Source organism: Parasteatoda tepidariorum, chromosome 1 (genome assembly GCF_982258835.1).
Source record: "Parasteatoda tepidariorum strain Cologne lab strain chromosome 1, Ptep-v5.0, whole genome shotgun sequence".
NCBI classification, from domain to species: domain Eukaryota; kingdom Metazoa; phylum Arthropoda; class Arachnida; order Araneae; family Theridiidae; genus Parasteatoda; species Parasteatoda tepidariorum.
The window spans coordinates 103,470,330-103,483,405 of record NC_141755.1 but is presented as its reverse complement, the minus strand read 5'-3'; the positions used below and the strand labels follow the sequence as shown (position 1 = coordinate 103,483,405).

Sequence of the window (13,076 nt, the reverse complement as noted above, 5' to 3'; positions counted from 1 at the left end):
TTTTTTTTTGTTTTTGGACATAAATTAACTTAAAAATTGTCTATTGCCTAGAAACTTCGAGATGTTTTCTATTAACTATTAATTAAACCTCTCAGAGAAATCACAAAACATTATTTCATTTTTTTTACAGTCAGAAATTGGTTGCCTAGCAACCTAGTAAAATTAAGCATTTCTCTTTTCAATCAGTCAATGGGTTATCTTAAAATATTTATTTGCGCAGGCGACTTTTTTTGGCGGTTTTCTGGACTATCGCCAAATATATAAACCTTTATTGCAGCCCAATTTACGACCCAATTGTTTTAAAATTTTGTCTACCCCCCCTAATTCAAGTGTCTAGATTCCAAATATGTAAAAAAAAATAGATGTTTATTCAGAGAAAGTACGTTTTTGTGTCTGATTTCGTAACTTACTTAATAGTTAGCACTAATTAATTAGCATATTTGAGGTCACCCCCAGGAACCATTAAGATTGACACTTAGTTCGTGAAAATCGGATCATTAGAACGAAAGTTATTCAGGGTGATATCTTTTTTTTTTTGACGACTGTACGTAGATTTTACACAGTACTCATATATGAATATCTTATGCGTTTACTTGTTATATTTTTACGCGTTACTTATACTATTAATATAATTATTTTTTCGCGTTTATTTATCATATGCATTTCTTATCATTAATGCGTAGCTTATAATTATTTATAGTAATTATTCGTTTCATTTATATTTTCTTATGTGTTTCCTTTACGCTTTTATTTTACTTTTGCATTACCTTTACGAGTTTTTAATTAATAGATGGAGGCTGAAAATTTATACTAACGGCGTTTTAAACTAAGCTTTTAAATCTTCTCATAAAAAATATAAGTTAAAAGCGGAGTACTTTCGTCACTATTAGCCGATTTAAAAATATAAATCTATATTTTTGCAATTATTGTTTAAAGAATAAAATATTTGCGATAATATTCTTTAACACCATACTTCATGTGTTAGGGATAAAGGAAGAAACACACACACGCAATGCATTTTAATTACATTCGTTGGGATAACCTGTAAAATAATAACTTTTCGTTAAAGTAAGTTAACTTTGTCAGCCCTTCCAGTTTTGTCTTTAACGTACATTGAAGATGATCCTTGCTTATTTCATCAGTCCTTACTCAGTTCACGTGGGTGCCATGACTCTTTCAGTCACTTGAATTTCATCTATATCATGTTGATTTAACAGGAACAATGCAGATGAAGAAACTATTATGACGAGGATTGGTATACACAGAACAGAAAAATGCCTCCCAAACAGTTGTAGATACCCACCTCTAATCTACAAGTCTTTAGATCCTGCAATAAAAAGTACACTGTTGAAAAAATTCTGAACTTTATGAAATTTGACTTACGAGTGAGGCTGAAAAATTCTGAACTTAACGAAAAATATAAGAAATACATTTTTGGAAGATCACACGTATACGAGACTACATTAAAAAAGGGCAATTTTTAGCACAGATTAACAATAAAATATACTACTTTCAATTTCCGAATTACTTTGTTTAGAACAAAACGTTTTAAAGTTTCCAGTTTAATTTTATCAATTCTGAACTGTATAGGGCAAAATTAACTGTCGCTTCTAATCTTAAGAGGGACTAAATATAACAATTTGAGATTATAAAATTGTCTGCCAGTCTCTACTCTTTTCGTTGAGAACGGATCTTTTATTATTAATTTTTGTAATTTTTATAAATTGCTTGCATTATTCAGAAAAATAAAAAGATGCTGGATAAAAGATCAAAAATTTTGCGATTCTTCAAAATATATTTTTACACGTTACTTTTTTTATGTTTTAAATTACGAACATTTTACTTAGTTTTATAACTTTTACTTTACTTATCATACGTGCAACATTTACGTGTTTATTTCCTTTATACATTACTTTTACGAGTTAAATTTCTTCATACATTAATTCACACTTTTTAATTAACTCTTTATTTTACTTAATGTTTCTGCGTTTATTCCTTTAAGCGTTTAGTTTTCTCATGCGTTGCTTTTTTGTGTTTTTATTTACTTATATTTTATTTTACATTTTGTACCTTATTTTCCTTTATTTACGTTCGTGCAGTTACTCTTTTATGCGCTGCTTTCATTTTTCATATGCATTAATTTTTAATTTTCGCGTTATTTTTCCGAATGTTTTATTTACCTCCTTTATACTTTACTATTCTTACTCATTTACTTTTCTTATGCGTTATTTTTATATTTGTGCGTTATTATATATTACGTGTTAATGTTTCTTGTGCGTTACTTTTACATGTTTTTTTGTGTTAAAATTTCTTCTACACGATATTATCCGAGTATTTTACGCAATATCTTTCTCGTGTATTATGATTGAGCGGGATACGAGCTCAATTTACGTATTATTGTAAATTACGCATTATTGTATACAATACTTTGATTTTTACTTAGTATTTTACGCTTTACTTTATAGTTCACGTTTTACTTTATATTTTACGCTTTACTATATACTTTGCTTTTAACTTTACATTATATCTTACTGTTTACTTTATACGTGACAAAGGGTTTAACGATATACTGCATACTTTATATTTTAAGTTATGCTTCACGTTTCACTTAACCTTATACTTAAATTCACTTTTTAAAGTATACGCGTTTTACTTTCTTACCATTATTTCAGAGGGTCGATAAATGAATACCAAGCATGCTTGGGAACTAAACACTGGGGGTTTCGTTTTCGGCTGACCACCTAACCGGAACATCTGCTCCTGCACCTCAGAGCCTAAGAAAACTGAGATGGGCATAGTAGGCCTTGGCCCCCTTAGGGCTGTCTAGCCACTGAGTTTAGTTCATACGCGTTTTACAATACTTTCTATCTTACTCTTTAAATTTTAATCGATATTTTGCACTTTTCATTCTGTTTTATATCATAATTTATTCTTTACATTACATACAACTTTCTGCTGTATTTTTATTAACTTTACATACTTTTTTTACTTTACGACCATATTTTATGCTTTGCTTCACATTACTCTCTTTTTCATTTAAACCTTACCTTATACATTATTTTATACTTTACGCTTTAGTTTACTTCACACTTTACCACATATTTTATTTTACTCGATATTTTACTTTAATCTTTATTTTATACTCTACTGTAAATTTTTAAACGCTTCATTTGATAATTCAGACTTTATTTTACACATTTACATTTTATTTTATATTACATTCTCTACTTTTCATTGTGTTATTTATTTACGCGTCACGTTTATCGGTTATTTTTACTTTTAAGCATTATATTTTATTTTACGCGTAACTCTTTCTTTATGCGTTACTTTCGGGCTTTTATTTCTTTTATGCTTAAAATAAACACTTCACTGTTCGTTTACGTTATTTTTACACACTTAGGCGTTGCTTTTACACATTTTCGGCATTTTAACTTCATGAAATATTCTATGTTACGTGTTACTTTACTTAAGTGTTACAGTTGTACGACACACGACCTCCTTTTACACGTTATTGTAAATTACACATTACATTTTATTATGCATTACCTTTTCTTGTTTACTTTTTTATTCACTCATTACAATATTTTACTTATAGCTCTCTGCTATATTTATATTGACTGTTTTTTTTTATTCTTTACACTTTTGTCTGTACACGCACTTTTTTACTTTATGGTTTACGCTTTACCTTATATTTGAAGCTGTAAATTATCTTACCTTCTAACTAACTTTTTGATTTAAATTTTTTTTTTCATTTTTTATTTTACTCTTTATTTAGACTTTAGATTTTACGCGTTAATTTAAGCTTAATTTACTTTACATATTCGCTTTATAATTTAATTTACTCTGCAATTTATTTTCTACTATATTTTTCTTTACTACGTTATAATACACGGTTTATTTTACAATACGTTCTACTTTACACGCATTTTGTTTCAGATTTGACTATATTTTTCAGTTTAGTTATCAGTTTACATTTTAAACGCATTTTAACGTGCTGAAGTTTCATTCTTTCCGGCAAACTTTCTTTAGTAAAAACGCGGGTACTTTTCTAATTAGCTACTTTTATGTGTCACTTTTCATGTTTTATTTTTACGCGTTGTTATATTTTACTCCTTACTTTTTTTACTTAATTGCCTTTGAGAATTTACTTATTTCCCATGTTAATATTCTCTTCTTTACAGTTTTTTCGATTCCATATAAATGATGATTACCATGAATACGAAGATCATTAAATCCTTTGAGTGTTTATGTGACTTACCTTTAAAAAACTATGACGCCTCTTGGTTGGATTTATTTTTTCTAAAGATTTCGAAAGCTGAAAGAAAAAATACCACATATTGATTAAAATTACATAAATATTTTTGCAACACGATAAACATTGCTCAAACCGTTCCAACATTACTTAAGGACATAGCGGGAGATTTTTTAATTTGCATATTAATTGTTGACGAGGGGGGCAGGCAGGATGGAAGCAATGCCTAGATATGTAATTAAAGTCACATAATAATTTCAAGTTGATTTTTTTTTTTTAAAAAATGATAATTTGGAAAAAATTACACTTGAAACAATTTCATATAAAATTTTGGAAAACGGAAAATTTTGGACAAAAATTGCTTTAATGTGTTTCAGATTTTACAAATTTTAGCCATTTGAGAAAAAAAACAGCAAATATTCCTTAAAAATATTCTTTTCAATATTTTATAAAATTAATTGAAATATCTACTATTTTTTGATTTACTATACTTTTTATCTGCTATTATTTAATTAAATGAAATTCTAAAATTAGATTACATCAGGAAAAGTTAAAAATTAGAACAAAGTTAATGCGGTGTTACTTTCTTACGTAAGCAGATGCTGTGATTTGCTTATTCTTGCTGACAAGGAGAGAGAGGAAGACTAAAACTGAAAGACTTATTTGAACTACTTCATATCAATAGAAATATTTCCGTTTTAGGAGTTTTAAAGTATTTGTAAAGATGTTGGATGCTTGAAATATTTGTTGTTTATTATGAAGAGATTTATAAAGAAATCAAGCATGTTAATCATTACATTTAGAAATGCATAATTTTGAATTTTAATGAATAATCAAAATTAGAAATTTATAACTATTTTCTCTTCATTCGTAAATGAAGAGAGTTAAATCTTAATGGTAAATAGCAGACTCAAAAATTTTAATCCTAGAAAAGATTGCAGTTAAGAAGTTTATATTGTATTAATTGCTTATCTAATATTATTAGCTTCAATAATGTTTGAATGGTGTCTGCACGATTTTCATCTTTATACTATGTTTCACTCTGCTTACAATTTAACACATATATAAATTTACGCTTTACTTCATATTGTATGGCTTTCTTTATACTTTTGCTTGACTTTACATTCTACTATACGCTTTAGTTCTTGTTTATACTTTTTACGTTACGTTTCATCTTATTCGCTTTTTTTTCTTTACTGTACATTTACGCTTTAATTTATGCTTCCCATTCGACTTTTCTTCAAACTTTTTTTTTGCGCTTAGTTTACTTGACGCTTTGACTTTATACTTCATTATTCTGCTATATTATATTGACCAAACTACTTTCTACTATCTTTCACTTAATCATACTTTGCACTATACTTCCAACTTGCAGCTTTATTCTGTGGTTAATAAAGTAATTTTTTTGCTTGGCACTTAATCCTTTTTTGCTTTAGGCTTCACTTCTTATTTTACACTTAGCTTTATTTTTTACTTCTCAAACTTCTTATTTTACAATTTACTTTACATGTGACGTTACAATTCTTTACTTTATCGTTCAAGTTTTACATTATTATATTTTACACCTTTAATTCTGTTTTACGTTATAATTTTTATTTTGCAAAACTTTTCATTCATTCGTTCGCCTTTTATATGTTTCTTCGGACGTTCACTTTTCTTATGTGCTATATTTACGCTTTACTTTCCCTCATGCTTAAAATAAACTCTTTATACTATACTTTAAACTTAAACTGTTCTTTTGCTTCACTTTACTTATGCGTTGCATTTACTTGATCAATTTTCTTTTACATTTTTACTTCGCGAAATATTTTATTTTACGCGTTACGTTTGCACGATTTTTATACGTTATATTAAATTACACGTAACATTTTTTTATGCGTTACATTTTCGCATTTACTTTTCTTTTGCTTTTACGCTTTTGCTTTTATAATTCGGTTGTTTTACCTGTTTTTTTTAGGCTTTCTTATTATCAATCTTACCTTTCTTTTTTCTTGATTTATTTATCCATTATATTTTATGTGTTAGTTTTCTTTAAATTTTACACGATTGCTTTTTAATGTGTTACTTTTACTTTTCTTGTATAGTAGTTTTGATTCGTTCAGCGAAACCTTCTCAGATTTTCTTAAAGCGTTTTTTTTTGTGCATTACAGTTTCATGCATATTTTTACGCATTATATTTAGGCGGCAATGAATTTTTTCACCATTTTAAAGCTTTACTTTTCCGTATGCTTCAGTTTACCCACATTTTATTTTATACCCTACTTATATTTATGCGTTACTTTTTATATTTATGATTATATTTGTCTTTTGGTTATATATTAATTTTATGCGTTAATTTTCGCACGCGTTACACTTTCATATTGTTATATTTCTAGCGTTGCTTTTCTTTCTTTGTGCGTTTTATTTTTTATGCGTTGCTTTTGCTTTAAGAATTTCTTAAGCATGTTACTTTAAGTATTATGCTTACTTTTATCTATACTTTACATTTATGCACTTACTTTATTTTCTTGCATTTATTTTTTAGCATTTTTCTTATGTGTTAATTTTACGTTTTAGTTTATTTATATTTCATGTGATACTTTAACGTTTACTTTTACCATGCTTTATTTATTTTCTGCTTTAATTTTCACACACATATTATTTTATTCTCTACTTTTGTGTGTAATGCTTTATGTGTTTCGTTAACACATTTACTTTTCTTGCAAATTACTTTCAATTTTTTTTTGCGTTTAGTGTTTTGAGAGATACTATGCTTTACATGTTACTATCTTTATGCGTTACTTTTCGTCCCGTGTAATTTTACTTTTCCTACGAGTTATTTTAACTTCTACACATATTTTATTTCGCGCACGGAATATTTTATTAATTTTTTATGTGTTATAAACTGTAACATTATAGCTGTATTTAGGCGTTAATTTTTCTTTATTTTTTACAGTACACGGGATCACTTTTTTATATATACTTATTTTTAATTTTCTTGTGCTGCAGTTTTCATTCTTTTCGGCAAACTTAATTTAGTAAAACTTTTCTAATTCGCTACTTTTATGTGTCACTTTTCTTATGATTTTCTTTACACGTTATTATATTTCACTCGTTACTTCTCTTACTGAGTTACGTTTGAGAGTTTTCTTTTCTTATTCAAATTATTTCCGCCAAACCTTATGCATTACATTTTCGACAAATATTTACCTTACGCATTACTTTTTCGTGAATATTTTTAAGCTTTAATTTTACGCAATTTTGATCATTTATACGCTTTACTTCTCTTCATGCTCAATTTACCCATATTTCACTTTCTATTTCAATTTTCTTCGTGAGTTAATTTTTATTCTTATGCATTACATTTATTTCCTTATGCATTAATTTCGCGAGTTAATTTTTGCACACGTTACTCTTATTCGCATTTATATTTCACGCGTTACTTTTCTTATGCATTTTTTATTTTTTTTTGCGTTGCTACGAGTTCCTTTTACACGATGTTGTAAATTAAGAGTTACTTCTTATTATGAGTTACATTCTTGCGTTTACATTTGCTACCTTTCACTTTTACACGTTTTATTTTCTTACGCGTTAATTTTACTAATTTTTTTACGAATTATTTTTTCTCTCAAGCAATATTATATTTTGTGCATTTAAAAACAAAAATTTGTTTTATAAAGAAAAATGTACCGCGCAAATGTAACGCATTCCTTTCTTATGAATTACACGGCATACACGTTATTTTTATATTATTGTAAAATACGGGTTACATTTCTTATGCGTTACTTTTTCTTGTTTAGTTTTCTAATTTGTTACTTTAACGCTTTTACGCTCATTATGCTGTCTTGCTTTACTCCACACTTTATGTGTTACTTTTCTTTTCTTTTACTTTTCCGCATTAGTTATTCAAAAAAAGGGTGTAAATTAAAGCATCCCCCGTCCCGCTCCCGTTAGGGGGCATCCGTGGAATACTATATCTTTTACTTTATTTTTCTAGAAATTTCTTTTACGCATTAGCTTTTTTACGCGTTTTATGCTTTTATTAATACACTTTTTTAGGTACTTTATATCTCATACTTTACATTCTTTATACTTCAGTTTATGCATTATGTTTTACACTTAACTTTGTATTTCACACCTTACCCTATTTTACGCTCTATATTTTTTAAACTTTTTAATTGCTTTGTTTCACACTTTTTACTTTACCTTATGCTTCACTTTTTCCTTTACTTTACATTTTATTCTTTACTTGACACTTTATATTTTACGTATTTTTAAAGTTTAATTTACGTATTTACTTAACATAAATTTTTTTCTCTAATATGTTTAATTTTATGCTTAACTTACTATGCATATTACTTTATAATGTGCGCCTTTTTTACGCTCTTACTTTATTATTTGCGACTTTCTTTACGCTTTTATTTTATATTTTACTATACTCTTTAGTTTTTTAGCTTACAATTTTTACGTTACGTTTTATCTCATGCGCTTTTTCTGCATTAAACATTTTACCCTTCAGTTTATACTTAATATTATACTTTACTTGAAACATTACTTTATGCTTAGTTTACTTGACAATTTCACTTTATAATTTATTGATATATTTAGATATCTTCTTCACTACACATTTTACTTTTCACTACATTTTACATTTGATTATACTTTCTGCTATACTTCTGACTTTCCGCTTTACTTAATATTTTTTTTTTTTTATACTTTGCATTTTACCACTCTTAACTTTATGCTCCACTTCATATTTTATGCTTTACTTTTCCTTTTTACTTCGCTAATTTCTTATTTTAAGTTTTATTTGGAATGTTAAGCTTTAAATTATTCTATAAAATACTTCGCTTTTTATTTTATATTTTACTACACAGTGCTTTTTACTTTATATATTACTCTTTATTTTATACTTAACAATAAGTTTGATGATGTACTGCATACTTCACTTTACCTTATACAATACTTAAGGTTTTAATTTATACAATATTTTATATTTTTCTCTTTAAACTTCACTGCATACTAAACGCTTTTCTTTCTATTATAATATATTCCTCATTTTACTAATAACTTTGTGCTATATTTATATTAACTATTTTTTTATTCTTTACATTTTTTACTTTATGTTTTACGCTTTACTTCATTTTTGACGCTTCAATTTACTTTACCTTCTAACTATTTGCTTTAGGTTTTTTTCATTTTACTCCTTACACCTAACATTTTACACGTTAATTTAAGCTTAATATATACATGTTTGCTGCATAATTTAATTTGCACTATAATTTATTTTCTACTACATTTTTCTTTACTATCTACTTCATAATATGCGGTTTACTTTACACGAATTTTGTTTTAGATTTGACTATACTTTTTATTGGAGTTATTAGTTTACTTTCGAAATGCATTTTGACGCGCACTTTACTCATTCTTTTTACTATATTTTAAATTTCATTATACTTTCTACTTTATCCATTACTTTACACTCCACTCTTTATTTTATTTCTTACATAATATATATATATATCTATATTTTACACGCTTTATACCCTTTTTACTTTATGCTCCACTCCTTTTTTTGATTTAAAACTTCTTTACGCTTTACTTTACACGTGACGCTAACATTACTTCATGCGTTACATTATATTATACTTATTATTTAACACTTTACACTATACTTTCTACTATTATTAACTTTTCGCCTTTTACACAACGCTTTACTTTTAAACTTGACATTTATTTTTTAATTTAATTTTTTCTTTACTTTATATAATAATTTTGCTTAACACTTCATACTTCTTAATTTACTCTTTTACTTTATTTTTAGTACACTTATTCTCCATAGTAGAACACTTCCATAGCAAAAATGAACAAGGTTTACCTTAAGTTCAACAAATTTAAGTTTTTAAATTTTGAGATTTACCCATAAACTATTTTAACTGGATAATGCACCTTACTTGAGATATTTCAGTAAACATTTATTTACTTTTGCTACAAAAGGATTCAGTTCCAGATGGTTTTATTTCCGTTATTAGAAAACACCGTTTTCTATCAGGAGGCGATAGTTAACATTGTTCCCTATAATTCATTAAATAAATTTCAATAAATTTTTTGCCAGTCTACGTCAAGATTTTGAACGCTTGCAGAAGATAAATTAATCATTTCAATTAATTCGTATCGCGGAAGAAAAGCGGTTTTTAACCTAATCAGAAGGTGTCAAACCGTTTTGATGAAAACGATTATTTTATTGTTAGAGTTTTTGACAAATATAATGTTTAGGCTAATTCTTGAATGCATTTTCATTTAAGGAACACACGAAGATTATTAAATCCTATGACTTACCTTAAAAAAAAACTATGATTTCTCTTGGTTGGATTAATGTTTCCCAAACATTTTGAAAGCTGAAAAAAATACCACATTATTGATTAAAATTACATAAATATCTTTGCAACACGATAATAGAGGCCGTTCAAATATTACTTAAGGGCATAACGGGGATGAGGTTTTTGAATTTTCTTATATTTGTTGACAAGGGGCAGGCAGGATGCGAGCAATGCTTACGCAAGTCATTTCCTATAATAATTTCAAGCTGTTCTTTTAAAAGAAAAATAATAAAAATTTGAAAAAAAATTTAAAAATTTTAAATTAAATTTTGGAAAAAGAAAAAATTTGGTCAAAATTTTTTTTTATATGTTTCAGAGTTCAAAAATTTTAGCCATTTTTAGAAAAACAGCAAAGATTCTTTAAAAATATTCTTCTCAAAATTGTATAGAATGAATTAAAACACAGACGTTTTTTTTGACGACTTACATTATTTATTTAAACGAAATTCTAAAATTAGGTTACTTCAGGAAAAGTTAAAATTAGAGCAAAGAGGTGTGTTGTTACTTTCTTATGTAAGCAGAGGATGTGATTTGCTTATTCTTGCTGAGAAAGGGAGACTAAAACGAAAAAAAAAGGCTTTATTTGAACGACCTCATGTAAACATAAATATTTCCGTTTTAGGATGTCTAAAATATTTGTTGTTAATTATGAAGAAATTTATAAAGAAATCTAGCATTTTAATCATTAAATTTAGAAATGCATAATTACTTTTTAATTTTAATGAATAATCAAAATTAGAAATTCATAACTAATTTCACATCATTCGTAAATGAAGATAGTTAAATCTTAATTTTTAATAGCAGACTCAAAAATTTTAATCCTAGAAAAAATTGCAGTTAATATGTTTATATTGCATTAATTGTTCATCCAATATTATTAACTTTAGTAACGTTTTAACGGTTTCTGGACGATTTTTATCTTAGCTACTTTTACCTATAAAAAGGGAGGTAAACATTTCAGAGAAGGATCTATTTAAAATAATTAAAAAGTATTACATTAAAATATTTTACCTTATCTGCAGACCTGGTGATATATATATATATATATATATATATGCATTAAAACTTCTTTAAGCTTTGCTTTACATGTGGCGCTATCATTTTACGCCTTACATTATTTCATGCGTTACATTATATTATACTTTTTATTTAACACTTTACACTATATTTTCTACTATTATTTACTTTTCGTCTTTTACACTACGCTTTACTTCTAAACTTGACCTTTATTTTTTAATTTAATTTTTTCTTTACTTTAAATCTTAATTTTGCTTAACACATCTTATTTTACTCTTTTACTTTATTTTTCAGTATACTTATTCTCTAATATAATTTTTAATTTTCGCTTTAATTTATGATTTAACTAAACTTTTAATTTGGATTATATGCCATTTATAATCGAAACGACTCAATAAGCCATCAACCAACACCTCCTAGAAGGAGGAAGGCCTCAGCACGGATCAATTTAGTAGTCCGATCTAGCGAAGTTAACTGCGCAGTGGATGAAAAATAAGAAAGATGTCATTTCGTTAAAGGTACTAAGATGCTCAGTAGTTGAAAATACGAAATATGTCATTACGTTTGGACTACTAAAGAATATTTATAGTAACCCGTGCTAAGGCCTGCTCTTATCTAGGAGGTGCTGCATCAACTCAGCGCTACAATGGTTAATTCTTAATGCCATAGAAGAGGCTGACATCTACTCAGATTCCCTCTCGTCGCTCCAAGCCCTAAGCTGACCCGGAACCTACATCAAACCTCATCAAAGAAACATTGGAATCTTAACATAAAGTTAAATTGGGTTAAAGACCATGTGGGTATCCAGGGCAACGAGGACGCAGATATGGCCGGCAAAAAGCGCCATTAGTTCGGCTACGGTAGATCTCCAATGTCTGGGGACCCCAAAACAAGCAAAAACCGAAATTAGAAGAATTATTCTTACAAAATGGGCAGAGGAGTGGAGGGTTAGCGAAAAAGGCAGGCAAACTTACAAATTTATAAAAACACTATCGGTTACTACACTGCAGACAAACTTTTATTACAATCAATTTTTAACGGGGCACTGAGTGTTCGGTATGTATCAAAGAAACTTTTTTCAAAAAGACGATAAATGCCCCAATTTGCAACGAAATCCAAACCATTAGTCACTTATTATATAAATGTACACGCTTCCGAACACTCCGAAAAGACTTCGATAGTATAACCGAGCAACAAATATTTGTACGTAAAGGATGAAAGATGATCATTAATGAAGTAATTAAAACATCACTCAAAGACCTGCTGTCACTAATAATCTTAATTAACCTCCACTCCACTCTGTATAAATTTTTATTATAAGGTTTTATATTTGTTTTTCAGTAGGTTTTACTGTATGGACCATCGGCCATTTTAGGGTTTTAACTCTTCTCTCACTTTTATTGTTCACCTGTTTTACATTGTTGTTTTTAAACTCACTATTGTTTTAA

The 13,076-nt window shown here is 27.5% G+C and overlaps 1 long non-coding RNA gene across 1 annotated transcript in view; it reads right to left on the bottom strand.

The window, feature by feature from the left end:
* Positions 1–4,181: 4,181 nt before the first annotated feature.
* Positions 4,182–13,076, bottom strand: part of LOC147816660 (uncharacterized) — a 59,947-nt gene continuing 51,052 nt past the window's right edge. The window contains exons 10-11 of the long non-coding RNA XR_015435786.1: positions 10,571–10,629; positions 4,182–4,315 (exon numbers count right to left, since the gene is read on the bottom strand). This is a non-coding gene — a long non-coding RNA (uncharacterized LOC147816660). The remainder of the gene's footprint in view (positions 4,316–10,570; positions 10,630–13,076) is intronic.